The sequence below is a fragment of the Oncorhynchus masou genome, unplaced genomic scaffold (assembly GCF_036934945.1).
Source record: "Oncorhynchus masou masou isolate Uvic2021 unplaced genomic scaffold, UVic_Omas_1.1 unplaced_scaffold_1649, whole genome shotgun sequence".
NCBI lineage: Eukaryota > Metazoa > Chordata > Actinopteri > Salmoniformes > Salmonidae > Oncorhynchus > Oncorhynchus masou.
The window spans coordinates 94,099-119,057 of NW_027006605.1; the positions used below are offsets into that span (position 1 = coordinate 94,099).

The window sequence follows — 24,959 nt, forward strand, 5'->3', positions numbered from 1 at the left end:
CCTGGGATTCCAACACCTCTCACCTCTTTGTCTCCAAGTATTAAAACAGCTAAAGGTTCCGTAGAAACACTGTACAATAGAGCTGACAAAGGACAACCCTGCCTTACTGACCTCTCTATAGGGAATGTATCTGTTAACACACCGTTACATTTAACACAACTTTTTGCTCCACTATACAACAAGTTAATCCAAGATACAAATTTTGGCCCAAAACCAAACCTCTCCAAAGTCTGTAGCAGAAAACTATGTTCCACTTTATCAAAAGCTTTCTTAAAATCTAAACTATACCACCTTCATTTTTCATTTGATTAACAACATCTCTAATTGTACAAATGATATCTGCAACATCTCTTCCAGGTATTCCGTAGGCTTGTGTTGATGTAATTATACTTCCAATCACTTTTTTCATCCTATTAGCTAAAACTTTAGTCAGTATTTTATAATCTGAATTTAGAAGACTAATAGGCCTATAATTTTCTAACTTTAACCTACTACCTCTATTTTTAAATAAGATGGTTAACATACCAATTGACATAGACTCAGGTATTTCCTTATTCTCTTCAATATACTGAAAAACCTTCAATAAAATGGGTGCCAAAATATCCACAAAAACTTTATAGAATTCATTTGTTAAACCATCCAAACCTGGACTTTTATTTCCTTGAGTATTCTCAATTGCTTCCTTGATTTCTATAATTGAAATATCTTCATCACACATCCTTCTATCTGTCTGAGATACTTGGCACTGATTTTCTCCAACACTTTTCCAACACACACTTTATCTATATCATTCTTTTTATAAAGATTTCTGTAAAAGGATTCAACTGAATCTACGATGTCAACAAAATCATTTACCTTTACACCTTTTTCATTTTCTAATTCCACAATATAACTCTTAAATTGCTTTCGTTTTTCAAGTCCCAGAAAAAAGGAAGTACATTTCTCTCCCTCCAAGGCGTACTGTGCCTTACTCCTAACAATAGCACCTAAACATTTCTTTTTTTCATAAAACCCTAGCTCTGCATGGATTTTCAAATAGTTCACTACATCATAGTCTGGATCAGCATCGGCCTTTTCAAGTTCATGTAACATCCTATTTCTAAGCATTTTTTCTTTCAACTTCTCTACACGGTTACGATTTTTGGAGTACCTAATACTCCTGTTTTTTACTTTAAATTTCACTTCTTCCCACCATAAACACACATTCTCTTTTAACAATACATTAGACATTTCACCTTCAATACATTCAACAATTTCCTTTATATAACTTTCCTCCTTTAACAGACTGGCATTTAAACACCAGACACCTCCCCCTCTCATCTCCACAGCAAAACCTATCTGAAATGACATTACTGCATGATCACTGTATGCTGTAAAGTTATATGACATCTTCTGAACCTGCTGTATCACATCTTCTTTTACTAAACATAAATCAATTCTGCTTTGTTTTAATTCATTTAACACCACCTGCCTTCTCGAAAACACTCTTCTATTTAAATTTTCAGCCCTCCAAATATCTACAAGATTCTCATTTTTCATTAATTCCCATAAAGCATTTCTAGATGAATCATGTCTGAAGCTATCACATCTCGAGACATCCATTCTAGTACACTTCACGTTAAAATCTCCTACCAGTATACAATTTTCTGAACACAGTGTTCTGAGGTCATTAAACATATCTCTCCTTTCCGATTCAATATTTGAAGCATAAACATTAATTAGACGAAAAATGACATTTTGTACTTCAAACTCAATAACAATAAGTCTGCCCTGATTATCTGGATATACCTGCTTGACATTTTGAACCACATCATTTTTTACCAAAATAGCCACACCACATGTTTTTTCACTTCCGTGACTACAAAATATTAGCTCAGACCATTTGCTCTTAATCTCTAACATTTTGGAGTCTGTCCAATTAGTCTCTTGAAAACACCACATGTCAGCTTTCACAGACACCAAAACCTGCTCCAATTTGTTCATATTTCTCAGACTGTTCCCATTTAGTGTTGCAACTTTAATCATTGTTAATGTATGTAGAAATATAGTCAAAGAAAAACACGTCATTTCAAAATAGACTTTTTCTTTTTACCAGATCCCATCACCTCCTTAGCTTTCGTCAATGATCTCTTATTTCTAGCAAACAACTGAAAATCCTCACTATCTATTTCTTCGTCCGACTCATGACTTGGACTTATGAGCGGAGCAACATTCAATCCTTTTGTAAAATGCGCTTTAACCGTGCCATCAACTACAGTGGACCCAGCCCTCTCCTTGGTGTTATTTTCACACAGGCTTAAAGCAGGTTCAGGCACCTGAGAAGTACCTTGCACCATCTCTACCTGTGTATCTAATTCACCAATCCTGTGCTGCTGCTCCACCGTGTCAGCAGCAGAGACCAAGACTGCGTCTCGAGTACTGCCAGAAGGAATTACATGCTCTCCAAGCACATCTATAGCTGTCTCTGCAATCACCTGCAACACACTTTCCATATCACTCTCTTCCTCTCTCTCCATAGCCACACTCTCGTCATCTTCTTCAGTAATGAGGTCCATTGTTTGCAGAAATAAGACATCATTCACCTTCTTACATTTACATCTGTCCTTAGGTCTGTCACACCTTCTACACATATCACCGATGTTCGAACATTCCCTGGCATAATGCCCTTGTTCACCACATTTATGACATATAAATTCTGGACATTCTTTAAGTATGTGTCCCGGTTGAATACATAGTCTACATACCTTAACTTGGTTATCGTGGATCACTCGGAAATATTCAAATCCCTCTACTGTATTGAACTTTGTTGAGTAAGGCAATGATTGCACACTGTCCGTAAACTTCACTTTACAAAATCTCGTCCCATCCACAATGTCCGTTCCTGGCCACATCCTCCTCTTGATTGGTGTTGTCGCATTTACTTTCCATCCATGTAATTTCTCATATATTTCATCGTCCGTAATATATGCCGGCAAGTTCAAAAAGGACACCACAAGTTCATCGTTCCCCAGTTCTTTTGCCATGACTTGACAGCTCTTTATTTTTAGCCCGTCTATTAGTCTTTCTTTTCCCTTCGCATGTGACATGGTTATTTCATACTTATTTCTGTCTTTCGTTCTACATCCCAAAATCGTTCCGCATACTTCTTTTATTCCTCTCAGCAATTCCATCGTTGTTATTTTTTCTTCACCAATAACTTCCACGTTCACTGTCAGTTCTTTCTCATATTTTCTTCTCCTCAACTCTTCATTCGACGCTCTTTTTTCACCATTGTCCATTCTCGTTGTTGTCGTTATTCAGGCCGGTGTGGTCGTAAGCGAGAAACCATCTCTTGGTACACTATATAAAGTCAAAGTGAGTCTTGATTAACAGCTGTTGCATTTTCACCATTTCGATAAGCATCTTTGTGTCACTCAAAAAGTGGAAGAAATTGCATATACTGTAGCCATAATTTGTAGCACAGATGGTTGGATGAAATACAAACTAACCTTGCTTACTTATTTCAAAGCGAGGGCACATATTTCAGCCTTGTGGGAAAAAACGCACAAAGACTTGAAATTCCACAAGGCAGTGACAAAAAGCTTACAGCACCTGGTATTCCCAGGCGGTCTCCCATCCAAGTACTAACCAGGCCCGACCCTGCTTAGCTTCCGAGATCAGACGAGATCAGGCGTACTCAGGCCGGTGTGGTCGTAAGCGAGAAAAAATCTCTTGGTACACTATATAAAGTCAAAGTGAGTCTTGATTAACAGCTGTTGCATTTTCACCATTTCGATAAGCATCTTTGTGTCACTCAAAAAGTGGAAGAAATTGCATATACTGTAGCCATAATTTGTAGCACAGATGGTTGGATGAAATACAAACTAACCTTGCTTACTTATTTCAAAGCGAGGGCACATATTTCAGCCTTGTGGGAAAAAACGCACAAAGACTTGAAATTCCACAAGGCAGTGACAAAAAGCTTACAGCACCTGGTATTCCCAGGCGGTCTCCCATCCAAGTACTAACCAGGCCCGACCCTGCTTAGCTTCCGAGATCAGACGAGATCAGGCGTACTCAGGCCGGTGTGGTCGTAAGCGAGAACTCATCTCTTGGTACACTATATAAAGTCATCTCTTGGTACACTATATAAAGTCAAAGTGAGTCTTGATTAACAGCTGTTGCATTTTCACCATTTCGATAAGCATCTTTGTGTCACTCAAAAAGTGGAAGAAATTGCATATACTGTAGCCATAATTTGTAGCACAGATGGTTGGATGAAATACAAACTAACCTTGCTTACTTATTTCAAAGCGAGGGCACATATTTCAGCCTTGTGGGAAAAAACGCACAAAGACTTGAAATTCCACAAGGCAGTGACAAAAAGCTTACAGCACCTGGTATTCCCAGGCGGTCTCCCATCCAAGTACTAACCAGGCCCGACCCTGCTTAGCTTCCGAGATCAGACGAGATCAGGCGTACTCAGGCCGGTGTGGTCGTAAGCGAGAAACCATCTCTTGGTACACTATATAAAGTCAAAGTGAGTCTTGATTAACAGCTGTTGCATTTTCACCATTTCGATAAGCATCTTTGTGTCACTCAAAAAGTGGAAGAAATTGCATATACTGTAGCCATAATTTGTAGCACAGCCATAATTTGTAGCACAGATGGTTGGATGAAATACAAACTAACCTTGCTTACTTATTTCAAAGCGAGGGCACATATTTCAGCCTTGTGGGAAAAAACGCACAAAGACTTGAAATTCCACAAGGCAGTGACAAAAAGCTTACAGCACCTGGTATTCCCAGGCGGTCTCCCATCCAAGTACTAACCAGGCCCGACCCTGCTTAGCTTCCGAGATCAGACGAGATCAGGCGTACTCAGGCCGGTGTGGTCGTAAGCGAGAAACCATCTCTTGGTACACTATATAAAGTCAAAGTGAGTCTTGATTAACAGCTGTTGCATTTTCACCATTTCGATAAGCATCTTTGTGTCACTCAAAAAGTGGAAGAAATTGCATATACTGTAGCCATAATTTGTAGCACAGATGGTTGGATGAAATACAAACTAACCTTGCTTACTTATTTCAAAGCGAGGGCACATATTTCAGCCTTGTGGGAAAAAACGCACAAAGACTTGAAATTCCACAAGGCAGTGACAAAAAGCTTACAGCACCTGGTATTCCCAGGCGGTCTCCCATCCAAGTACTAACCAGGCCCGACCCTGCTTAGCTTCCGAGATCAGACGAGATCAGGCGTACTCAGGCCGGTGTGGTCGTAAGCGAGAAACCATCTCTTGGTACACTATATAAAGTCAAAGTGAGTCTTGATTAACAGCTGTTGCATTTTCACCATTTCGATAAGCATCTTTGTGTCACTCAAAAAGTGGAAGAAATTGCATATACTGTAGCCATAATTTGTAGCACAGATGGTTGGATGAAATACAAACTAACCTTGCTTACTTATTTCAAAGCGAGGGCACATATTTCAGCCTTGTGGGAAAAAACGCACAAAGACTTGAAATTCCACAAGGCAGTGACAAAAAGCTTACAGCACCTGGTATTCCCAGGCGGTCTCCCATCCAAGTACTAACCAGGCCCGACCCTGCTTAGCTTCCGAGATCAGACGAGATCAGGCTTACTCAGGCGGTGTGGTCGTAAGCGAGAAACCATCTCTTGGTACACTATATAAAGTCAAAGTGAGTCTTGATTAACAGCTGTTGCATTTTCACCATTTCGATAAGCATCTTTGTGTCACTCAAAAAGTGGAAGAAATTGCATATACTGTAGCCATAATTTGTAGCACAGATGGTTGGATGAAATACAAACTAACCTTGCTTACTTATTTCAAAGCGAGGGCACATATTTCAGCCTTGTGGGAAAAAACGCACAAAGACTTGAAATTCCACAAGGCAGTGACAAAAAGCTTACAGCACCTGGTATTCCCAGGCGGTCTCCCATCCAAGTACTAACCAGGCCCGACCCTGCTTAGCTTCCGAGATCAGACGAGATCAGGCGTACTCAGGCCGGTGTGGTCGTAAGCGAGAAACCATCTCTTGGTACACTATATAAAGTCAAAGTGAGTCTTGATTAACAGCTGTTGCATTTTCACCATTTCGATAAGCATCTTTGTGTCACTCAAAAAGTGGAAGAAATTGCATATACTGTAGCCATAATTTGTAGCACAGATGGTTGGATGAAATACAAACTAACCTTGCTTACTTATTTCAAAGCGAGGGCACATATTTCAGCCTTGTGGGAAAAAACGCACAAAGACTTGAAATTCCACAAGGCAGTGACAAAAAGCTTACAGCACCTGGTATTCCCAGGCGGTCTCCCATCCAAGTACTAACCAGGCCCGACCCTGCTTAGCTTCCGAGATCAGACGAGATCAGGCGTACTCAGGCCGGTGTGGTCGTAAGCAGAAAACCATCTCTTGGTACACTATATAAAGTCAAAGTGAGTCTTGATTAACAGCTGTTGCATTTTCACCATTTCGATAAGCATCTTTGTGTCACTCAAAAAGTGGAAGAAATTGCATATACTGTAGCCATAATTTGTAGCACAGATGGTTGGATGAAATACAAACTAACCTTGCTTACTTATTTCAAAGCGAGGGCACATATTTCAGCCTTGTGGGAAAAAACGCACAAAGACTTGAAATTCCACAAGGCAGTGACAAAAAGCTTACAGCACCTGGTATTCCCAGGCGGTCTCCCATCCAAGTACTAACCAGGCCCGACCCTGCTTAGCTTCCGAGATCAGACGAGATCAGGCGTACTCAGGCCGGTGTGGTCGTAAGCGAGAAACCATCTCTTGGTACACTATATAAAGTCAAAGTGAGTCTTGATTAACAGCTGTTGCATTTTCACCATTTCGATAAGCATCTTTGTGTCACTCAAAAAGTGGAAGAAATTGCATATACTGTAGCCATAATTTGTAGCACAGATGGTTGGATGAAATACAAACTAACCTTGCTTACTTATTTCAAAGCGAGGGCACATATTTCAGCCTTGTGGGAAAAAACGCACAAAGACTTGAAATTCCACAAGGCAGTGACAAAAAGCTTACAGCACCTGGTATTCCCAGGCGGTCTCCCATCCAAGTACTAACCAGGCCCGACCCTGCTTAGCTTCCGAGATCAGACGAGATCAGGCGTACTCAGGCCGGTGTGGTCGTAAGCGAGAAACCATCTCTTGGTACACTATATAAAGTCAAAGTGAGTCTTGATTAACAGCTGTTGCATTTTCACCATTTCGATAAGCATCTTTGTGTCACTCAAAAAGTGGAAGAAATTGCATATACTGTAGCCATAATTTGTAGCACAGATGGTTGGATGAAATACAAACTAACCTTGCTTACTTATTTCAAAGCGAGGGCACATATTTCAGCCTTGTGGGAAAAAACGCACAAAGACTTGAAATTCCACAAGGCAGTGACAAAAAGCTTACAGCACCTGGTATTCCCAGGCGGTCTCCCATCCAAGTACTAACCAGGCCCGACCCTGCTTAGCTTCCGAGATCAGACGAGATCAGGCGTACTCAGGCCGGTGTGGTCGTAAGCGAGAAACCATCTCTTGGTACACTATATAAAGTCAAAGTGAGTCTTGATTAACAGCTGTTGCATTTTCACCATTTCGATAAGCATCTTTGTGTCACTCAAAAAGTGGAAGAAATTGCATATACTGTAGCCATAATTTGTAGCACAGATGGTTGGATGAAATACAAACTAACCTTGCTTACTTATTTCAAAGCGAGGGCACATATTTCAGCCTTGTGGGAAAAAACGCACAAAGACTTGAAATTCCACAAGGCAGTGACAAAAAGCTTACAGCACCTGGTATTCCCAGGCGGTCTCCCATCCAAGTACTAACCAGGCCCGACCCTGCTTAGCTTCCGAGATCAGACGAGATCAGGCGTACTCAGGCCGGTGTGGTCGTAAGCGAGAAATCATCTCTTGGTACACTATATAAAGTCAAAGTGAGTCTTGATTAACAGCTGTTGCATTTTCACCATTTCGATAAGCATCTTTGTGTCACTCAAAAAGTGGAAGAAATTGCATATACTGTAGCCATAATTTGTAGCACAGATGGTTGGATGAAATACAAACTAACCTTGCTTACTTATTTCAAAGCGAGGGCACATATTTCAGCCTTGTGGGAAAAAACGCACAAAGACTTGAAATTCCACAAGGCAGTGACAAAAAGCTTACAGCACCTGGTATTCCCAGGCGGTCTCCCATCCAAGTACTAACCAGGCCCGACCCTGCTTAGCTTCCGAGATCAGACGAGATCAGGCGTACTCAGGCCGGTGTGGTCGTAAGCGAGAAACCATCTCTTGGTACACTATATAAAGTCAAAGTGAGTCTTGATTAACAGCTGTTGCATTTTCACCATTTCGATAAGCATCTTTGTGTCACTCAAAAAGTGGAAGAAATTGCATATACTGTAGCCATAATTTGTAGCACAGATGGTTGGATGAAATACAAACTAACCTTGCTTACTTATTTCAAAGCGAGGGCACATATTTCAGCCTTGTGGGAAAAAACGCACAAAGACTTGAAATTCCACAAGGCAGTGACAAAAAGCTTACAGCACCTGGTATTCCCAGGCGGTCTCCCATCCAAGTACTAACCAGGCCCGACCCTGCTTAGATTCCGAGATCAGACGAGATCAGGCGTACTCAGGCCGGTGTGGTCGTAAGCGAGAAACCATCTCTTGGTACACTATATAAAGTCAAAGTGAGTCTTGATTAACAGCTGTTGCATGCATTTCACCATCTTTGTGTCACTCAAAAAGTGGAAGAAATTGAGATCAGACGAGATCAGGCGTACCGAGATCAGACGAGATCAGGCGTACTCAGGCCGGTGTGGTCGTAAGCGAGAAACCATCTCTTGGTACACTATATAAAGTCAAAGTGAGTCTTGATTAACAGCTGTTGCATTTTCACCATTTCGATAAGCATCTTTGTGTCACTCAAAAAGTGGAAGAAATTGCATATACTGTAGCCATAATTTGTAGCACAGATGGTTGGATGAAATACAAACTAACCTTGCTTACTTATTTCAAAGCGAGGGCACATATTTCAGCCTTGTGGGAAAAAACGCACAAAGACTTGAAATTCCACAAGGCAGTGACAAAAAGCTTACAGCACCTGGTATTCCCAGGCGGTCTCCCATCCAAGTACTAACCAGGCCCGACCCTGCTTAGCTTCCGAGATCAGACGAGATCAGGCGTACTCAGGCCGGTGTGGTCGTAAGCGAGAAACCATCTCTTGGTACACTATATAAAGTCAAAGTGAGTCTTGATTAACAGCTGCATTTTCCATTTCGATAAGCATCTTTGTGTCACTCAAAAAGTGGAAGAAATTGCATATACTGTAGCCATAATTTGTAGCACAGATGGTTGGATGAAATACAAACTAACCTTGCTTACTTATTTCAAAGCGAGGGCACATATTTCAGCCTTGTGGGAAAAAACGCACAAAGACTTGAAATTCCACAAGGCAGTGACAAAAAGCTTACAGCACCTGGTATTCCCAGGCGGTCTCCCATCCAAGTACTAACCAGGCCCGACCCTGCTTAGCTTCCGAGATCAGACGAGATCAGGCGTACTCAGGCCGGTGTGGTCGTAAGCGAGAAACCATCTCTTGGTACACTATATAAAGTCAAAGTGAGTCTTGATTAACAGCTGTTGCATTTTCACCATTTCGATAAGCATCTTTGTGTCACTCAAAAAGTGGAAGAAATTGCATATACTGTAGCCATAATTTGTAGCACAGATGGTTGGATGAAATACAAACTAACCTTGCTTACTTATTTCAAAGCGAGGGCACATATTTCAGCCTTGTGGGAAAAAACGCACAAAGACTTGAAATTCCACAAGGCAGTGACAAAAAGCTTACAGCACCTGGTATTCCCAGGCGGTCTCCCATCCAAGTACTAACCAGGCCCGACCCTGCTTAGCTTCCGAGATCAGACGAGATCAGGCGTACTCAGGCCGGTGTGGTCGTAAGCGAGAAACCATCTCTTGGTACACTATATAAAGTCAAAAAGTGAGTCTTGATTAACAGCTGTTGCATTTTCACCATTTCGATAAGCATCTTTGTGTCACTCAAAAAGTGGAAGAAATTGCATATACTGTAGCCATAATTTGTAGCACAGATGGTTGGATGAAATACAAACTAACCTTGCTTACTTATTTCAAAGCGAGGGCACATATTTCAGCCTTGTGGGAAAAAACGCACAAAGACTTGAAATTCCACAAGGCAGTGACAAAAAGCTTACAGCACCTGGTATTCCCAGGCGGTCTCCCATCCAAGTACTAACCAGGCCCGACCCTGCTTAGCTTCCGAGATCAGACGAGATCAGGCGTACTCAGGCCGGTGTGGTCGTAAGCGAGAAACCATCTCTTGGTACACTATATAAAGTCAAAGTGAGTCTTGATTAACAGCTGTTGCATTTTCACCATTTCGATAAGCATCTTTGTGTCACTCAAAAAGTGGAAGAAATTGCATATACTGTAGCCATAATTTGTAGCACAGATGGTTGGATGAAATACAAACTAACCTTGCTTACTTATTTCAAAGCGAGGGCACATATTTCAGCCTTGTGGGAAAAAACGCACAAAGACTTGAAATTCCACAAGGCAGTGACAAAAAGCTTACAGCACCTGGTATTCCCAGGCAGTGACAAAAAGCTCTGGTATTCCCAGGCGGTCTCCCATCCAAGTACTAACCAGGCCCGACCCTGCTTAGCTTCCGAGATCAGACGAGATCAGGCGTACTCAGGCCGGTGTGGTCGTAAGCGAGAAACCATCTCTTGGTACACTATATAAAGTCAAAGTGAGTCTTGATTAACAGCTGTTGCATTTTCACCATTTCGATAAGCATCTTTGTGTCACTCAAAAAGTGGAAGAAATTGCATATACTGTAGCCATAATTTGTAGCACAGATGGTTGGATGAAATACAAACTAACCTTGCTTACTTATTTCAAAGCGAGGGCACATATTTCAGCCTTGTGGGAAAAAACGCACAAAGACTTGAAATTCCACAAGGCAGTGACAAAAAGCTTACAGCACCTGGTATTCCCAGGCGGTCTCCCATCCAAGTACTAACCAGGCCCGACCCTGCTTAGCTTCCGAGATCAGACGAGATCAGGCGTACTCAGGCCGGTGTGGTCGTAAGCGAGAAACCATCTCTTGGTACACTATATAAAGTCAAAGTGAGTCTTGATTAACAGCTGTTGCATTTTCACCATTTCGATAAGCATCTTTGTGTCACTCAAAAAGTGGAAGAAATTGCATATACTGTAGCCATAATTTGTAGCACAGATGGTTGGATGAAATACAAACTAACAAAGCTTGCTTACTTATTTCAAAGCGAGGGCACATTGCTTACTTATTTCAAAGCGAGGGCACATATTTCAGCCTTGTGGGAAAAAACGCACAAAGACTTGAAATTCCACAAGGCAGTGACAAAAAGCAAAAAGCTACAGCACCTGGTATTCCCAGGCGGTCTCCCATCCAAGTACTAACCAGGCCCGACCCTGCTTAGCTTCCGAGATCAGACGAGATCAGGCGTACTCAGGCCGGTGTGGTCGTAAGCGAGAAACCATCTCTTGGTACACTATATAAAGTCAAAGTGAGTCTTGATTAACAGCTGTTGCATTTTCACCATTTCGATAAGCATCTTTGTGTCACTCAAAAAGTGGAAGAAATTGCATATACTGTAGCCATAATTTGTAGCACAGATGGTTGGATGAAATACAAACTAACCTTGCTTACTTATTTCAAAGCGAGGGCACATATTTCAGCCTTGTGGGAAAAAACGCACAAAGACTTGAAATTCCACAAGGCAGTGACAAAAAGCTTACAGCACCTGGTATTCCCAGGCGGTCTCCCATCCAAGTACTAACCAGGCCCGACCCTGCTTAGCTTCCGAGATCAGACGAGATCAGGCGTACTCAGGCCGGTGTGGTCGTAAGCGAGAAACCATCTCTTGGTACACTATATAAAGTCAAAGTGAGTCTTGATTAACAGCTGTTGCATTTTCACCATTTCGATAAGCATCTTTGTGTCACTCAAAAAGTGGAAGAAATTGCATATACTGTAGCCATAATTTGTAGCACAGATGGTTGGATGAAATACAAACTAACCTTGCTTACTTATTTCAAAGCGAGGGCACATATTTCAGCCTTGTGGGAAAAAACGCACAAAGACTTGAAATTCCACAAGGCAGTGACAAAAAGCTTACAGCACCTGGTATTCCCAGGCGGTCTCCCATCCAAGTACTAACCAGGCCCGACCCTGCTTAGCTTCCGAGATCAGACGAGATCAGGCGTACTCAGGCCGGTGTGGTCGTAAGCGAGAAACCATCTCTTGGTACACTATATAAAGTCAAAGTGAGTCTTGATTAACAGCTGTTGCATTTTCACCATTTCGATAAGCATCTTTGTGTCACTCAAAAAGTGGAAGAAATTGCATATACTGTAGCCATAATTTGTAGCACAGATGGTTGGATGAAATACAAACTAACCTTGCTTACTTATTTCAAAGCGAGGGCACATATTTCAGCCTTGTGGGAAAAAACGCACAAAGACTTGAAATTCCACAAGGCAGTGACAAAAAGCTTACAGCACCTGGTATTCCCAGGCGGTCTCCCATCCAAGTACTAACCAGGCCCGACCCTGCTTAGCTTCCGAGATCAGACGAGATCAGGCGTACTCAGGCCGGTGTGGTCGTAGGCGTAGGCCGGTGTGGTCGTAAGCGAGAAACCATCTCTTGGTACACTATATAAAGTCAAAGTGAGTCTTGATTAACAGCTGTTGCATTTTCACCATTTCGATAAGCATCTTTGTGTCACTCAAAAAGTGGAAGAAATTGCATATACTGTAGCCATAATTTGTAGCACAGATGTTGGATGAAATACAAACTAACCTTGCTTACTTATTTCAAAGCGAGGGCACATATTTCAGCCTTGTGGGAAAAAACGCACAAAGACTTGAAATTCCACAAGGCAGTGACAAAAAGCTTACAGCACCTGGTATTCCCAGGCGGTCTCCCATCCAAGTACTAACCAGGCCCGACCCTGCTTAGCTTCCGAGATCAGACGAGATCAGGCGTACTCAGGCCGGTGTGGTCGTAAGCGAGAAACCATCTCTTGGTACACTATATAAAGTCAAAGTGAGTCTTGATTAACAGCTGTTGCATTTTCACCATTTCGATAAGCATCTTTGTGTCACTCAAAAAGTGGAAGAAATTGCATATACTGTAGCCATAATTTGTAGCACAGATGGTTGGATGAAATACAAACTAACCTTGCTTACTTATTTCAAAGCGAGGGCACATATTTCAGCCTTGTGGGAAAAAACGCACAAAGACTTGAAATTCCACAAGGCAGTGACAAAAAGCTTACAGCACCTGGTATTCCCAGGCGGTCTCCCATCCAAGTACTAACCAGGCCCGACCCTGCTTAGCTTCCGAGATCAGACGAGATCAGGCGTACTCAGGCCGGTGTGGTCGTAAGCGAGAAACCATCTCTTGGTACACTATATAAAGTCAAAGTGAGTCTTGATTAACAGCTGTTGCATTTTCACCATTTCGATAAGCATCTTTGTGTCACTCAAAAAGTGGAAGAAATTGCATATACTGTAGCCATAATTTGTAGCACAGATGGTTGGATGAAATACAAACTAACCTTGCTTACTTATTTCAAAGCGAGGGCACATATTTCAGCCTTGTGGGAAAAAACGCACAAAGACTTGAAATTCCACAAGGCAGTGACAAAAAGCTTACAGCACCTGGTATTCCCAGGCGGTCTCCCATCCAAGTACTAACCAGGCCCGACCCTGCTTAGCTTCCGAGATCAGACGAGATCAGGCGTACTCAGGCCGGTGTTAACCAGGCCCGACCCTGTTAGCTTCCGAGATCAGACGAGATCAGGCGTACTCAGGCCGGTGTGGTCGTAAGCGAGAAACCATCTCTTGGTACACTATATAAAGTCAAAGTGAGTCTTGATTAACAGCTGTTGCATTTTCACCATTTCGATAAGCATCTTTGTGTCACTCAAAAAGTGGAAGAAATTGCATATACTGTAGCCATAATTTGTAGCACAGATGGTTGGATGAAATACAAACTAACCTTGCTTACTTATTTCAAAGCGAGGGCACATATTTCAGCCTTGTGGGAAAAAACGCACAAAGACTTGAAATTCCACAAGGCAGTGACAAAAAGCTTACAGCACCTGGTATTCCCAGGCGGTCTCCCATCCAAGTACTAACCAGGCCCGACCCTGCTTAGCTTCCGAGATCAGACGAGATCAGGCGTACTCAGGCCGGTGTGGTCGTAAGCGAGAAACCATCTCTTGGTACACTATATAAAGTCAAAGTGAGTCTTGATTAACAGCTGTTGCATTTTCACCATTTCGATAAGCATCTTTGTGTCACTCAAAAAGTGGAAGAAATTGCATATACTGTAGCATAATTTGTAGCACAGATGGTTGGATGAAATACAAACTAACCTTGCTTACTTATTTCAAAGCGAGGGCACATATTTCAGCCTTGTGGGAAAAAACGCACAAAGACTTGAAATTCCACAAGGCAGTGACAAAAAGCTTACAGCACCTGGTATTCCCAGGCGGTCTCCCATCCAAGTACTAACCAGGCCCGACCCTGCTTAGCTTCCGAGATCAGACGAGATCAGGCGTACTCAGGCCGGTGTGGTCGTAAGCGAGAAACCATCTCTTGGTACACTATATAAAGTCAAAGTGAGTCTTGATTAACAGCTGTTGCATTTTCACCATTTCGATAAGCATCTTTGTGTCACTCAAAAAGTGGAAGAAATTGCATATACTGTAGCCATAATTTGTAGCACAGATGGTTGGATGAAATACAAACTAACCTTGCTTACTTATTTCAAAGCGAGGGCACATATTTCAGCCTTGTGGGAAAAAAACGCACAAAGACTTGAAATTCCACAAGGCAGTGACAAAAAGCTTACAGCACCTGGTATTCCCAGGCGGTCTCCCATCCAAGTACTAACCAGGCCCGACCCTGCTTAGCTTCCGAGATCAGACGAGATCAGGCGTACTCAGGCCGGTGTGGTCGTAAGCGAGAAACCATCTCTTGGTACACTATATAAAGTCAAAGTGAGTCTTGATTAACAGCTGTTGCATTTTCACCATTTCGATAAGCATCTTTGTGTCACTCAAAAAGTGGAAGAAATTGCATATACTGTAGCCATAATTTGTAGCACAGATGGTTGGATGAAATACAAACTAACCTTGCTTACTTATTTCAAAGCGAGGGCACATATTTCAGCCTTGTGGGAAAAAACGCACAAAGACTTGAAATTCCACAAGGCAGTGACAAAAAGCTTACAGCACCTGGTATTCCCAGGCGGTCTCCCATCCAAGTACTAACCAGGCCCGACCCTGCTTAGCTTCCGAGATCAGACGAGATCAGGCGTACTCAGGCCGGTGTTAACCAGGCCCGACCCTGCTTAGCTTCCGAGATCAGACGAGATCAGGCGTACTCAGGCCGGTGTGGTCGTAAGCGAGAAACCATCTCTTGGTACACTATATAAAGTCAAAGTGAGTCTTGATTAACAGCTGTTGCATTTTCACCATTTCGATAAGCATCTTTGTGTCAGGTCGTAAGCGAGAAACCATCTCTTGGTACACTATATAAAGTCAAAGTGAGTCTTGATTAACAGCTGTTGCATTTTCACCATTTCGATAAGCATCTTTGTGTCACTCAAAAAGTGGAAGAAATTGCATATACTGTAGCCATAATTTGTAGCACAGATGGTTGGATGAAATACAAACTAACCTTGCTTACTTATTTCAAAGCGAGGGCACATATTTCAGCCTTGTGGGAAAAAACGCACAAAGACTTGAAATTCCACAAGGCAGTGACAAAAAGCTTACAGCACCTGGTATTCCCAGGCGGTCTCCCATCCAAGTACTAACCAGGCCCGACCCTGCTTAGCTTCCGAGATCAGACGAGATCAGGCGTACTCAGGCCGGTGTGGTCGTAAGCGAGAAACCATCTCTTGGTACACTATATAAAGTCAAAGTGAGTCTTGATTAACAGCTGTTGCATTTTCACCATTTCGATAAGCATCTTTGTGTCACTCAAAAAGTGGAAAATTGCATATACTGTAGCCATAATTTGTAGCACAGATGGTTGGATGAAATACAAACTAACCTTGCTTACTTATTTCAAAGCGAGGGCACATATTTCAGCCTTGTGGGAAAAAACGCACAAAGACTTGAAATTCCACAAGGCAGTGACAAAAAGCTTACAGCACCTGGTATTCCCAGGCGGTCTCCCATCCAAGTACTAACCAGGCCCGACCCTGCTTAGCTTCCGAGATCAGACGAGATCAGGCGTACTCAGGCCGGTGTGGTCGTAAGCGAGAAACCATCTCTTGGTACACTATATAAAGTCAAAGTGAGTCTTGATTAACAGCTGTTGCATTTTCACCATTTCGATAAGCATCTTTGTGTCACTCAAAAAGTGGAAGAAATTGCATATACTGTAGCCATAATTTGTAGCACAGATGGTTGGATGAAATACAAACTAACCTTGCTTACTTATTTCAAAGCGAGGGCACATATTTCAGCCTTGTGGGAAAAAACAGATGGTTGGATGAAATACAAACTAACCTTGCTTACTTATTTCAAAGCGAGGGCAAGACTTGAAATTCCACAAGGCAGTGACAAAAAGCTTACAGCACCTGGTATTCCCAGGCGGTCTCCCATCCAAGTACTAACCAGGCCCGACCCTGCTTAGCTTCCGAGATCAGACGAGATCAGGCGTACTCAGGCCGGTGTGGTCGTAAGCGAGAAACCATCTCTTGGTACACTATATAAAGTCAAAGTGAGTCTTGATTAACAGCTGTTGCATTTTCACCATTTCGATAAGCATCTTTGTGTCACTCAAAAAGTGGAAGAAATTGCATATACTGTAGCCATAATTTGTAGCACAGATGGTTGGATGAAATACAAACTAACCTTGCTTACTTATTTCAAAGCGAGGGCACATATTTCAGCCTTGTGGGAAAAAACGCACAAAGACTTGAAATTCCACAAGGCAGTGACAAAAAGCTTACAGCACCTGGTATTCCCAGGCGGTCTCCCATCCAAGTACTAACCAGGCCCGACCCTGCTTAGCTTCCGAGATCAGGCGTACTCAGGCCGGTGTGGTCGTAAGCGAGAAACCATCTCTTGGTACACTATATAAAGTCAAAGTGAGTCTTGATTAACAGCTGTTGCATTTTCACCATTTCGATAAGCATCTTTGTGTCACTCAAAAAGTGGAAGAAATTGCATATACTGTAGCCATAATTTGTAGCACAGATGGTTGGATGAAATACAAACTAACCTTGCTTACTTATTTCAAAGCGAGGGCACATATTTCAGCCTTGTGGGAAAAAACGCACAAAGACTTGAAATTCCACAAGGCAGTGACAAAAAGCTTACAGCACCTGGTATTCCCAGGCGGTCTCCCATCCAAGTACTAACCAGGCCCGACCCTGCTTAGCTTCCGAGATCAGACGAGATCAGGCGTACTCAGGCCGGTGTGGTCGTAAGCGAGAAACCATCTCTTGGTACACTATATAAAGTCAAAGTGAGTCTTGATTAACAGCTGTTGCATTTTCACCATTTCGATAAGCATCTTTGTGTCACTCAAAAAGTGGAAGAAATTGCATATACTGTAGCCATAATTTGTAGCACAGATGGTTGGATGAAATACAAACTAACCTTGCTTACTTATTTCAAAGCGAGGGCACATATTTCAGCCTTGTGGGAAAAAACGCACAAAGACTTGAAATTCCACAAGGCAGTGACAAAAAGCTTACAGCACCTGGTATTCCCAGGCGGTCTCCCATCCAAGTACTAACCAGGCCCGACCCTGCTTAGCTTCCGAGATCAGACGAGATCAGGCGTACTCAGGCCGGTGTGGTCGTAAGCGAGAAACCATCTCTTGGTACACTATATAAAGTCAAAGTGAGTCTTGATTAACAGCTGTTGCATTTTCACCATTTCGATAAGCATCTTTGTGTCACTCAAAAAGTGGAAGAAATTGCATATACTGTAGCCATAATTTGTAGCACAGATGGTTGGATGAAATACAAACTAACCTTGCTTACTTATTTCAAAGCGAGGGCACATATTTCACTTGTGGGAAAAAACGCACAAAGACTTGAAATTCCACAAGGCAGTGACAAAAAGCTTACAGCACCTGGTATTCCCAGGCGGTCTCCCATCCAAGTACTAACCAGGCCCGACCCTGCTTAGCTTCCGAGATCAGACGAGATCAGGCGTACTCAGGCCGGTGTGGTCGTAAGCGAGAAACCATCTCTTGGTACACTATATAAAGTCAAAGTGAGTCTTGATTAACAGCTGTTGCATTTTCACCATTTCGATAAGCATCTTTGTGTCACTCAAAAAGTGGAAGAAATTGCATATACTGTAGCCATAATTTGTAGCACAGATGGTTGGATGAAATACAAACTAACCTTGCTTACTTATTTCAAAGCGAGGGCACATATTTCAGCCTTGTGGGAAAAAACGCACAAAGACTTGAAATTCCACAAGGCAGTGACAAAAAGCTTACAGCACCTGGTATTCCCAGGCGGTCTCCCATCCAAGTACTAACCAGGCCCGACCCTGCTTAGCTTCCGAGATCAGACGAGATCAGGCGTACTCAGGCCGGTGTGGTCGTAAGCGAGAAACCATCTCTTGGTACACTATATAAAGTCAAAGTGAGTCTTGATTAACAGCTGTTGCATTTTCACCATTTCGATAAGCATCTTTGTGTCACTCAAAAAGTGGAAGAAATTGCATATACTGTAGCCATAATTTGTAGCACAGATGGTTGGATGAAATACAAACTAACCTTGCTTACTTATTTCAAAGCGAGGGCACATATTTCAGCCTTGTGGGAAAAAACGCACAAAGACTTGAAATTCCACAAGGCAGTGACAAAAAGCTTACAGCACCTGGTATTCCCAGGCGGTCTCCCATCCAAGTACTAACCAGGCCCGACCCTGCTTAGCTTCCGAGATCAGACGAGATCAGGCGTACTCAGGCCGGTGTGGTCGTAAGCGAGAAACCATCTCTTGGTACACTATATAAAGTCAAAGTGAGTCTTGATTAACAGCTGTTGCATTTTCACCATTTCGATAAGCATCTTTGTGTCACTCAAAAAGTGGAAGAAATTGCATATACTGTAGCCATAATTTGTAGCACAGATGGTTGGATGAAATACAAACTAACCTTGCTTACTTATTTCAAAGCGAGGGCACATATTTCAGCCTTGTGGGAAAAAACGCACAAAGACTTGAAATTCCACAAGGCAGTGACAAAAAGCTTACAGCACCTGGTATTCCCAGGCGGTCTCCCATCCAAGTACTAACCAGGCCCGACCCTGCTTAGCTTCCGAGATCAGACGAGATCAGGCGTACTCAGGCCGGTGTGGTCGTAGAAGAAACCATCTCATCTCTTGGTACACTATATAAAGTCAAAGTGAGTCTTGATTAACAGCTGTTGCATTTTCACCATTTCGATAAGCATCTTTGTGTCACTCAAAAAGTGGAAGAAATTGCATATACTGTAGCCATAATTTGTAGCACAGATGGTTGGATGAAATACAAACTAACCTTGCTTACTTATTTCAAGGAGCACATATTTCAGCCTTGGCACATATTTCAGCCTTGTGGGAAAAAACGCACAAAGACTTGAAATTCCACAAGGCAGTGACAAAAAGCTTACAGCACCTGGTATTCCCAGGCGGTCTCCCATCCAAGTACTAACCAGGCCCGACCCTGCTTAGCTTCCGAGATCAGACGAGATCAGGCGTACTCAGGCCGGTGTGGTCGTAAGCGAGAAACCATCTCTTGGTACACTATATAAAGTCAAAGTGAGTCTTGATTAACAGCTGTTGCATTTTCACCATTTCGATAAGCATCTTTGTGTCACTCAAAAAGTGGAAGAAATTGCATATACTGTAGCCATAATTTGTAGCACAGATGGTTGGATGAAATACAAACTAACCTTGCTTACTTATTTCAAAGCGAGGGCACATATTTCAGCCTTGTGGGAAAAAACGCACAAAGACTTGAAATTCCACAAGGCAGTGACAAAAAGCTTACAGCACCTGGTATTCCCAGGCGGTCTCCCATCCAAGTACTAACCAGGCCCGACCCTGCTTAGCTTCCGAGATCAGACGAGATCAGGCGTACTCAGGCCGGTGTGGTCGTAAGCGAGAAACCATCTCTTGGTACACTATATAAAGTCAAAGTGAGTCTTGATTAACAGCTGTTGCATTTTCACCATTTCGATAAGCATCTTTGTGTCACTCAAAAAGTGGAAGAAATTGCATATACTGTAGCCATAATTTGTAGCACAGATGGTTGGATGAAATACAAACTAACCTTGCTTACTTATTTCAAAGCGAGGGCACATATTTCAGCCTTGTGGGAAAAAAAGACGCACAAAGACTTGAAATTCCACAAGGCAGTGACAAAAAGCTTACAGCACCTGGTATTCCCAGGCGGTCTCCCATCCAAGTACTAACCAGGCCCGACCCTGCTTAGCTTCCGAGATCAGACGAGATCAGGCGTACTCAGGCCGGTGTGGATCAGTCAGGCGTACTCAGGCCGGTGTGGTCGTAAGCGAGAAACCATCTCTTGGTACACTATATAAAGTCAAAGTGAGTCTTGATTAACAGCTGTTGCATTTTCACCATTTCGATAAGCATCTTTGTGTCACTCAAAAAGTGGAAGAAATTGCATATACTGTAGCCATAATTTGTAGCACAGATGGTTGGATGAAATACAAACTAACCTTGCTTACTTATTTCAAAGCGAGGGCACATATTTCAGCCTTGTGGGAAAAAACGCACAAAGACTTGAAATTCCACAAGGCAGTGACAAAAAGCTTACAGCACCTGGTATTCCCAGGCGGTCTCCCATCCAAGTACTAACCAGGCCCGACCCTGCTTAGCTTCCGAGATCAGACGAGATCAGGCGTACTCAGGCCGGTGTGTGTCGTAAGCGAGAAACCATCTCTTGGTACACTATATAAAGTCAAAGTGAGTCTTGATTAACAGCTGTTGCATTTTCACCATTTCGATAAGCATCTTTGTGTCACTCAAAAAGTGGAAGAAATTGCATATACTGTAGCCATAATTTGTAGCACAGATGGTTGGATGAAATACAAACTACCTTGCTTACTTATTTCAAAGCGAGGGCACATATTTCAGCCTTGTGGGAAAAAACGCACAAAGACTTGAAATTCCACAAGGCAGTGACAAAAAGCTTACAGCACCTGGTATTCCCAGGCGGTCTCCCATCCAAGTACTAACCAGGCCCGACCCTGCTTAGCTTCCGAGATCAGACGAGATCAGGCGTACTCAGGCCGGTGTGGTCGTAAGCGAGAAACCATCTCTTGGTACACTATATAAAGTCAAAGTGAGTCTTGATTAACAGCTGTTGCATTTTCACCATTTCGATAAGCATCTTTGTGTCACTCAAAAAGTGGAAGAAATTGCATATACTGTAGCCATAATTTGTAGCACAGATGGTTGGATGAAATACAAACTAACCTTGCTTACTTATTTCAAAGCGAGGGCACATATTTCAGCCTTGTGGGAAAAAACGCACAAAGACTTGAAATTCCACAAGGCAGTGACAAAAAGCTTACAGCACCTGGTATTCCCAGGGTTCTCCCATCCAAGTACTAACCAGACCCGACCCTGCTTAGCTTCCGAGATCAGACGAGATCAGGCTTACTCAGGCCGGTGTGGTCGTAAGCAATAAACCATCTCTTGGTACACTATATAAAGTCAAAGTGAGTCTTGATTAACAGCTGTTGCATTTTCACCATTTCGATAAGCATCTTTGTGTCACTCAAAAAGTGGAAGAAATTGCATATACTGTAGCCATAATTTGTAGCACAGATGGTTGGATGAAATACAAACTAACCTTGCTTACTTATTTCAAAGCGAGGGCACATATTTCAGCCTTGTGGGAAAAAACGCACAAAGACTTGAAATTCCACAAGGCAGTGACAAAAAGCTTACAGCACCTGGTATTCCCAGGCGGTCTCCCATCCAAGTACTAACCAGGCCCGACCCTGCTTAGCTTCCGAGATCAGACGAGATCAGGCGTACTCAGGCCGGTGTGGTCGTAAGCGAGAAACCATCTCTTGGTACACTATATAAAGTCAAAGTGAGTCTTGATTAACAGCTGTTGCATTTTCACCATTTCGATAAGCATCTTTGTGTCACTCAAAAAGTGGAAGAAATTGCATATACTGTAGCCATAATTTGTAGCACAGATGGTTGGATGAAATACAAACTAACCTTGCTTACTTATTTCAAAGCGAGGGCACATATTTCAGCCTTGTGGGAAAAAACGCACAAAGACTTGAAATTCCACAAGGCAGTGACAAAAAGCTTACAGCACCTGGTATTCCCAGGCGGTCTCCCATCCAAGTACTAACCAGGCCCGACCCTGCTTAGCTTCCGAGATCAGACGAGATCAGGCGTACTCAGGCCGGTGTGGTCGTAAGCGAGAAACCATCTCTTGGTACACTATATAAAGTCAAAGTGAGTCTTGATTAACAGCTGTTGCATTTTCACCATTTCGATAAGCATCTTTGTGTCACTCAAAAAGTGGAAGAAATTGCATATACTGTAGCCATAATTTGTAGCACAGATGTTGGATGAAATACAAACTAACCTTGCTTACTTATTTCAAAGCGAGGGCACATATTTCAGCCTTGTGGGAAAAAAAAGACTTGAAATTCCGCACAAAGACTTGAAATTCCACAAGGCAGTGACAAAAAGCTTACAGCACCTGGTATTCCCAGGCGGTCTCCCATCCAAGTACTAACCAGGCCCGACCCTGCTTAGCTTCCGAGATCAGACGAGATCAGGCGTACTCAGGCCGGTGTGGTCGTAAGCGAGAAACCATCTCTTGGTACACTATATAAAGTCAAAGTGAGTCTTGATTAACAGCTGTTGCATTTTCACCATTTCGATAAGCATCTTTGTGTCACTCAAAAAGTGGAAGAAATTGCATATACTGTAGCCATAATTTGTAGCACAGATGGTTGGATGAAATACAAACTAACCTTGCTTACTTATTTCAAAGCGAGGGCACATATTTCAGCCTTGTGGGAAAAAACGCACAAAGACTTGAAATTCCACAAGGCAGTGACAAAAAGCTTACAGCACCTGGTATTCCCAGGCGGTCTCCCATCCAAGTACTAACCAGGCCCGACCCTGCTTAGCTTCCGAGATCAGACGAGATCAGGCGTACTCAGGCCGGTGTGGTCGTAAGCGAGAAACCATCTCTTGGTACACTATATAAAGTCAAAGTGAGTCTTGATTAACAGCTGTTGCATTTTCACCATTTCGATAAGCATCTTTGTGTCACTCAAAAAGTGGAAGAAATTGCATATACTGTAGCCATAATTTGTAGCACAGATGGTTGGATGAAATACAAACTAACCTTGCTTACTTATTTCAAAGCGAGGGCACATATTTCAGCCTTGTGGGAAAAAACGCACAAAGACTTGAAATTCCACAAGGCAGTGACAAAAAGCTTACAGCACCTGGTATTCCCAGGCGGTCTCCCATCCAAGTACTAACCAGGCCCGACCCTGCTTAGCTTCCGAGATCAGACGAGATCAGGCGTACTCAGGCCGGTGTGGTCGTAAGCGAGAAACCAACTCTTGGTACACTATATAAAGTCTCTTGGTACACTATATAAAGTCAAAGTGAGTCTTGATTAACAGCTGTTGCATTTTCACCATTTCGATAAGCATCTTTGTGTCACTCAAAAAGTGGAAGAAATTGCATATACTGTAGCCATAATTTGTAGCACAGATGGTTGGATGAAATACAAACTAACCTTGCTTACTTATTTCAAAGCGAGGGCACATATTTCAGCCTTGTGGGAAAAAAAACGCACAAAGACTTGAAATTCCACAAGGCAGTGACAAAAAGCTTACAGCACCTGGTATTCCCAGGCGGTCTCCCATCCAAGTACTAACCAGGCCCGACCCTGCTTAGCTTCCGAGATCAGACGAGATCAGGCGTACTCAGGCCGGTGTGGTCGTAAGCGAGAAACCATCTCTTGGTACACTATATAAAGTCAAAGTGAGTCTTGATTAACAGCTGTTGCATTTTCACCATTTCGATAAGCATCTTTGTGTCACTCAAAAAGTGGAAGAAATTGCATATACTGTAGCCATAATTTGTAGCACAGATGGTTGGATGAAATACAAACTAACCTTGCTTACTTATTTCAAAGCGAGGGCACATATTTCAGCCTTGTGGGAAAAAACGCACAAAGACTTGAAATTCCACAAGGCAGTGACAAAAAGCTTACAGCACCTGGTATTCCCAGGCGGTCTCCCATCCAAGTACTAACCAGGCCCGACCCTGCTTAGCTTCCGAGATCAGACGAGATCAGGCGTACTCAGGCCGGTGTGGTCGTAAGCGAGAAACCATCTCTTGGTACACTATATAAAGTCAAAGTGAGTCTTGATTAACAGCTGTTGCATTTTCACCATTTCGATAAGCATCTTTGTGTCACTCAAAAAGTGGAAGAAATTGCATATACTGTAGCCATAATTTGTAGCACAGATGGTTGGATGAAATACAAACTAACCTTGCTTACTTATTTCAAAGCGAGGGCACATATTTCAGCCTTGTGGGAAAAAACGCACAAAGACTTGAAATTCCACAAGGCAGTGACAAAAAGCTTACAGCACCTGGTATTCCCAGGCGGTCTCCCATCCAAGTACTAACCAGGCCCGACCCTGCTTAGCTTCCGAGATCAGACGAGATCAGGCGTACTCAGGCCGGTGTGGTCGTAAGCGAGAAACCATCTCTTGGTACACTATATAAAGTCAAAGTGAGTCTTGATTAACAGCTGTTGCATTTTCACCATTTCGATAAGCATCT

The 24,959-nt window shown here is 42.7% G+C and overlaps 44 non-coding genes and 11 pseudogenes across 44 annotated transcripts; all 55 read right to left on the reverse strand.

Moving 5' to 3' along the window:
- Positions 1-3,579: 3,579 nt before the first annotated feature.
- Positions 3,580-3,698, reverse strand: LOC135531613 (5S ribosomal RNA). Its single transcript, XR_010454080.1, has one exon. It is a non-coding gene; the product is annotated as a 5S ribosomal RNA (ribosomal RNA).
- Positions 3,699-3,959: 261 nt separating this feature from the next.
- Positions 3,960-4,078, reverse strand: LOC135531614 (5S ribosomal RNA). The gene has a single exon (XR_010454081.1). It is a non-coding gene; the product is annotated as a 5S ribosomal RNA (ribosomal RNA).
- A 286-nt stretch (positions 4,079-4,364) lies between these two features.
- On the reverse strand, positions 4,365-4,483 carry LOC135531615 (5S ribosomal RNA). Its single transcript, XR_010454082.1, has one exon. It is a non-coding gene; the product is annotated as a 5S ribosomal RNA (ribosomal RNA).
- Positions 4,484-4,762: 279 nt separating this feature from the next.
- Positions 4,763-4,881, reverse strand: LOC135531616 (5S ribosomal RNA). The gene has a single exon (XR_010454083.1). It is a non-coding gene; the product is annotated as a 5S ribosomal RNA (ribosomal RNA).
- Positions 4,882-5,142: 261 nt separating this feature from the next.
- Positions 5,143-5,261, reverse strand: LOC135531617 (5S ribosomal RNA). The gene has a single exon (XR_010454084.1). It is a non-coding gene; the product is annotated as a 5S ribosomal RNA (ribosomal RNA).
- Positions 5,262-5,522: 261 nt separating this feature from the next.
- Positions 5,523-5,640, reverse strand: LOC135531698 (5S ribosomal RNA; annotated as a pseudogene).
- Positions 5,641-5,901: 261 nt separating this feature from the next.
- On the reverse strand, positions 5,902-6,020 carry LOC135531618 (5S ribosomal RNA). The gene has a single exon (XR_010454085.1). It is a non-coding gene; the product is annotated as a 5S ribosomal RNA (ribosomal RNA).
- Positions 6,021-6,281: 261 nt separating this feature from the next.
- LOC135531619 (5S ribosomal RNA) lies at positions 6,282-6,400 on the reverse strand. Its single transcript, XR_010454086.1, has one exon. It is a non-coding gene; the product is annotated as a 5S ribosomal RNA (ribosomal RNA).
- A 261-nt stretch (positions 6,401-6,661) lies between these two features.
- On the reverse strand, positions 6,662-6,780 carry LOC135531620 (5S ribosomal RNA). Its single transcript, XR_010454087.1, has one exon. It is a non-coding gene; the product is annotated as a 5S ribosomal RNA (ribosomal RNA).
- Positions 6,781-7,041: 261 nt separating this feature from the next.
- On the reverse strand, positions 7,042-7,160 carry LOC135531621 (5S ribosomal RNA). The gene has a single exon (XR_010454088.1). It is a non-coding gene; the product is annotated as a 5S ribosomal RNA (ribosomal RNA).
- A 261-nt stretch (positions 7,161-7,421) lies between these two features.
- LOC135531623 (5S ribosomal RNA) lies at positions 7,422-7,540 on the reverse strand. The gene has a single exon (XR_010454090.1). It is a non-coding gene; the product is annotated as a 5S ribosomal RNA (ribosomal RNA).
- Positions 7,541-7,801: 261 nt separating this feature from the next.
- On the reverse strand, positions 7,802-7,920 carry LOC135531624 (5S ribosomal RNA). Its single transcript, XR_010454091.1, has one exon. It is a non-coding gene; the product is annotated as a 5S ribosomal RNA (ribosomal RNA).
- Positions 7,921-8,181: 261 nt separating this feature from the next.
- LOC135531625 (5S ribosomal RNA) lies at positions 8,182-8,300 on the reverse strand. Its single transcript, XR_010454092.1, has one exon. It is a non-coding gene; the product is annotated as a 5S ribosomal RNA (ribosomal RNA).
- A 261-nt stretch (positions 8,301-8,561) lies between these two features.
- LOC135531687 (5S ribosomal RNA) lies at positions 8,562-8,680 on the reverse strand (annotated as a pseudogene).
- Positions 8,681-9,117: 437 nt separating this feature from the next.
- On the reverse strand, positions 9,118-9,236 carry LOC135531627 (5S ribosomal RNA). Its single transcript, XR_010454093.1, has one exon. It is a non-coding gene; the product is annotated as a 5S ribosomal RNA (ribosomal RNA).
- Positions 9,237-9,492: 256 nt separating this feature from the next.
- Positions 9,493-9,611, reverse strand: LOC135531628 (5S ribosomal RNA). The gene has a single exon (XR_010454094.1). It is a non-coding gene; the product is annotated as a 5S ribosomal RNA (ribosomal RNA).
- A 261-nt stretch (positions 9,612-9,872) lies between these two features.
- On the reverse strand, positions 9,873-9,991 carry LOC135531629 (5S ribosomal RNA). Its single transcript, XR_010454095.1, has one exon. It is a non-coding gene; the product is annotated as a 5S ribosomal RNA (ribosomal RNA).
- Positions 9,992-10,254: 263 nt separating this feature from the next.
- Positions 10,255-10,373, reverse strand: LOC135531630 (5S ribosomal RNA). Its single transcript, XR_010454096.1, has one exon. It is a non-coding gene; the product is annotated as a 5S ribosomal RNA (ribosomal RNA).
- A 290-nt stretch (positions 10,374-10,663) lies between these two features.
- Positions 10,664-10,782, reverse strand: LOC135531722 (5S ribosomal RNA; annotated as a pseudogene).
- A 261-nt stretch (positions 10,783-11,043) lies between these two features.
- On the reverse strand, positions 11,044-11,162 carry LOC135531631 (5S ribosomal RNA). The gene has a single exon (XR_010454097.1). It is a non-coding gene; the product is annotated as a 5S ribosomal RNA (ribosomal RNA).
- Positions 11,163-11,462: 300 nt separating this feature from the next.
- LOC135531695 (5S ribosomal RNA) lies at positions 11,463-11,581 on the reverse strand (annotated as a pseudogene).
- A 261-nt stretch (positions 11,582-11,842) lies between these two features.
- On the reverse strand, positions 11,843-11,961 carry LOC135531632 (5S ribosomal RNA). Its single transcript, XR_010454098.1, has one exon. It is a non-coding gene; the product is annotated as a 5S ribosomal RNA (ribosomal RNA).
- A 261-nt stretch (positions 11,962-12,222) lies between these two features.
- LOC135531633 (5S ribosomal RNA) lies at positions 12,223-12,341 on the reverse strand. Its single transcript, XR_010454099.1, has one exon. It is a non-coding gene; the product is annotated as a 5S ribosomal RNA (ribosomal RNA).
- Positions 12,342-12,602: 261 nt separating this feature from the next.
- On the reverse strand, positions 12,603-12,721 carry LOC135531682 (5S ribosomal RNA). The gene has a single exon (XR_010454145.1). It is a non-coding gene; the product is annotated as a 5S ribosomal RNA (ribosomal RNA).
- A 282-nt stretch (positions 12,722-13,003) lies between these two features.
- Positions 13,004-13,122, reverse strand: LOC135531635 (5S ribosomal RNA). Its single transcript, XR_010454101.1, has one exon. It is a non-coding gene; the product is annotated as a 5S ribosomal RNA (ribosomal RNA).
- Positions 13,123-13,383: 261 nt separating this feature from the next.
- On the reverse strand, positions 13,384-13,502 carry LOC135531636 (5S ribosomal RNA). Its single transcript, XR_010454102.1, has one exon. It is a non-coding gene; the product is annotated as a 5S ribosomal RNA (ribosomal RNA).
- Positions 13,503-13,763: 261 nt separating this feature from the next.
- Positions 13,764-13,876, reverse strand: LOC135531715 (5S ribosomal RNA; annotated as a pseudogene).
- A 330-nt stretch (positions 13,877-14,206) lies between these two features.
- LOC135531637 (5S ribosomal RNA) lies at positions 14,207-14,325 on the reverse strand. Its single transcript, XR_010454103.1, has one exon. It is a non-coding gene; the product is annotated as a 5S ribosomal RNA (ribosomal RNA).
- A 260-nt stretch (positions 14,326-14,585) lies between these two features.
- On the reverse strand, positions 14,586-14,704 carry LOC135531638 (5S ribosomal RNA). Its single transcript, XR_010454104.1, has one exon. It is a non-coding gene; the product is annotated as a 5S ribosomal RNA (ribosomal RNA).
- Positions 14,705-14,966: 262 nt separating this feature from the next.
- Positions 14,967-15,085, reverse strand: LOC135531639 (5S ribosomal RNA). Its single transcript, XR_010454105.1, has one exon. It is a non-coding gene; the product is annotated as a 5S ribosomal RNA (ribosomal RNA).
- Positions 15,086-15,346: 261 nt separating this feature from the next.
- Positions 15,347-15,529, reverse strand: LOC135531704 (5S ribosomal RNA; annotated as a pseudogene).
- A 365-nt stretch (positions 15,530-15,894) lies between these two features.
- Positions 15,895-16,013, reverse strand: LOC135531640 (5S ribosomal RNA). The gene has a single exon (XR_010454106.1). It is a non-coding gene; the product is annotated as a 5S ribosomal RNA (ribosomal RNA).
- Positions 16,014-16,272: 259 nt separating this feature from the next.
- On the reverse strand, positions 16,273-16,391 carry LOC135531641 (5S ribosomal RNA). The gene has a single exon (XR_010454107.1). It is a non-coding gene; the product is annotated as a 5S ribosomal RNA (ribosomal RNA).
- A 310-nt stretch (positions 16,392-16,701) lies between these two features.
- Positions 16,702-16,820, reverse strand: LOC135531642 (5S ribosomal RNA). Its single transcript, XR_010454108.1, has one exon. It is a non-coding gene; the product is annotated as a 5S ribosomal RNA (ribosomal RNA).
- A 261-nt stretch (positions 16,821-17,081) lies between these two features.
- LOC135531711 (5S ribosomal RNA) lies at positions 17,082-17,190 on the reverse strand (annotated as a pseudogene).
- Positions 17,191-17,451: 261 nt separating this feature from the next.
- On the reverse strand, positions 17,452-17,570 carry LOC135531643 (5S ribosomal RNA). Its single transcript, XR_010454109.1, has one exon. It is a non-coding gene; the product is annotated as a 5S ribosomal RNA (ribosomal RNA).
- A 261-nt stretch (positions 17,571-17,831) lies between these two features.
- LOC135531644 (5S ribosomal RNA) lies at positions 17,832-17,950 on the reverse strand. Its single transcript, XR_010454110.1, has one exon. It is a non-coding gene; the product is annotated as a 5S ribosomal RNA (ribosomal RNA).
- Positions 17,951-18,209: 259 nt separating this feature from the next.
- Positions 18,210-18,328, reverse strand: LOC135531646 (5S ribosomal RNA). The gene has a single exon (XR_010454112.1). It is a non-coding gene; the product is annotated as a 5S ribosomal RNA (ribosomal RNA).
- A 261-nt stretch (positions 18,329-18,589) lies between these two features.
- Positions 18,590-18,708, reverse strand: LOC135531647 (5S ribosomal RNA). Its single transcript, XR_010454113.1, has one exon. It is a non-coding gene; the product is annotated as a 5S ribosomal RNA (ribosomal RNA).
- Positions 18,709-18,969: 261 nt separating this feature from the next.
- LOC135531648 (5S ribosomal RNA) lies at positions 18,970-19,088 on the reverse strand. Its single transcript, XR_010454114.1, has one exon. It is a non-coding gene; the product is annotated as a 5S ribosomal RNA (ribosomal RNA).
- A 261-nt stretch (positions 19,089-19,349) lies between these two features.
- On the reverse strand, positions 19,350-19,468 carry LOC135531693 (5S ribosomal RNA; annotated as a pseudogene).
- Positions 19,469-19,746: 278 nt separating this feature from the next.
- Positions 19,747-19,865, reverse strand: LOC135531649 (5S ribosomal RNA). Its single transcript, XR_010454115.1, has one exon. It is a non-coding gene; the product is annotated as a 5S ribosomal RNA (ribosomal RNA).
- Positions 19,866-20,126: 261 nt separating this feature from the next.
- LOC135531650 (5S ribosomal RNA) lies at positions 20,127-20,245 on the reverse strand. The gene has a single exon (XR_010454116.1). It is a non-coding gene; the product is annotated as a 5S ribosomal RNA (ribosomal RNA).
- A 264-nt stretch (positions 20,246-20,509) lies between these two features.
- On the reverse strand, positions 20,510-20,630 carry LOC135531707 (5S ribosomal RNA; annotated as a pseudogene).
- Positions 20,631-20,918: 288 nt separating this feature from the next.
- Positions 20,919-21,038, reverse strand: LOC135531691 (5S ribosomal RNA; annotated as a pseudogene).
- Positions 21,039-21,298: 260 nt separating this feature from the next.
- LOC135531651 (5S ribosomal RNA) lies at positions 21,299-21,417 on the reverse strand. Its single transcript, XR_010454117.1, has one exon. It is a non-coding gene; the product is annotated as a 5S ribosomal RNA (ribosomal RNA).
- A 261-nt stretch (positions 21,418-21,678) lies between these two features.
- Positions 21,679-21,796, reverse strand: LOC135531716 (5S ribosomal RNA; annotated as a pseudogene).
- A 261-nt stretch (positions 21,797-22,057) lies between these two features.
- LOC135531653 (5S ribosomal RNA) lies at positions 22,058-22,176 on the reverse strand. Its single transcript, XR_010454118.1, has one exon. It is a non-coding gene; the product is annotated as a 5S ribosomal RNA (ribosomal RNA).
- A 261-nt stretch (positions 22,177-22,437) lies between these two features.
- Positions 22,438-22,556, reverse strand: LOC135531654 (5S ribosomal RNA). The gene has a single exon (XR_010454119.1). It is a non-coding gene; the product is annotated as a 5S ribosomal RNA (ribosomal RNA).
- A 274-nt stretch (positions 22,557-22,830) lies between these two features.
- LOC135531655 (5S ribosomal RNA) lies at positions 22,831-22,949 on the reverse strand. Its single transcript, XR_010454120.1, has one exon. It is a non-coding gene; the product is annotated as a 5S ribosomal RNA (ribosomal RNA).
- Positions 22,950-23,210: 261 nt separating this feature from the next.
- LOC135531656 (5S ribosomal RNA) lies at positions 23,211-23,329 on the reverse strand. The gene has a single exon (XR_010454121.1). It is a non-coding gene; the product is annotated as a 5S ribosomal RNA (ribosomal RNA).
- A 261-nt stretch (positions 23,330-23,590) lies between these two features.
- On the reverse strand, positions 23,591-23,709 carry LOC135531659 (5S ribosomal RNA). The gene has a single exon (XR_010454123.1). It is a non-coding gene; the product is annotated as a 5S ribosomal RNA (ribosomal RNA).
- Positions 23,710-23,994: 285 nt separating this feature from the next.
- On the reverse strand, positions 23,995-24,113 carry LOC135531660 (5S ribosomal RNA). The gene has a single exon (XR_010454124.1). It is a non-coding gene; the product is annotated as a 5S ribosomal RNA (ribosomal RNA).
- A 261-nt stretch (positions 24,114-24,374) lies between these two features.
- LOC135531661 (5S ribosomal RNA) lies at positions 24,375-24,493 on the reverse strand. Its single transcript, XR_010454125.1, has one exon. It is a non-coding gene; the product is annotated as a 5S ribosomal RNA (ribosomal RNA).
- Positions 24,494-24,754: 261 nt separating this feature from the next.
- Positions 24,755-24,873, reverse strand: LOC135531662 (5S ribosomal RNA). The gene has a single exon (XR_010454126.1). It is a non-coding gene; the product is annotated as a 5S ribosomal RNA (ribosomal RNA).
- Between the last annotated feature and the right edge of the window lie 86 nt (positions 24,874-24,959).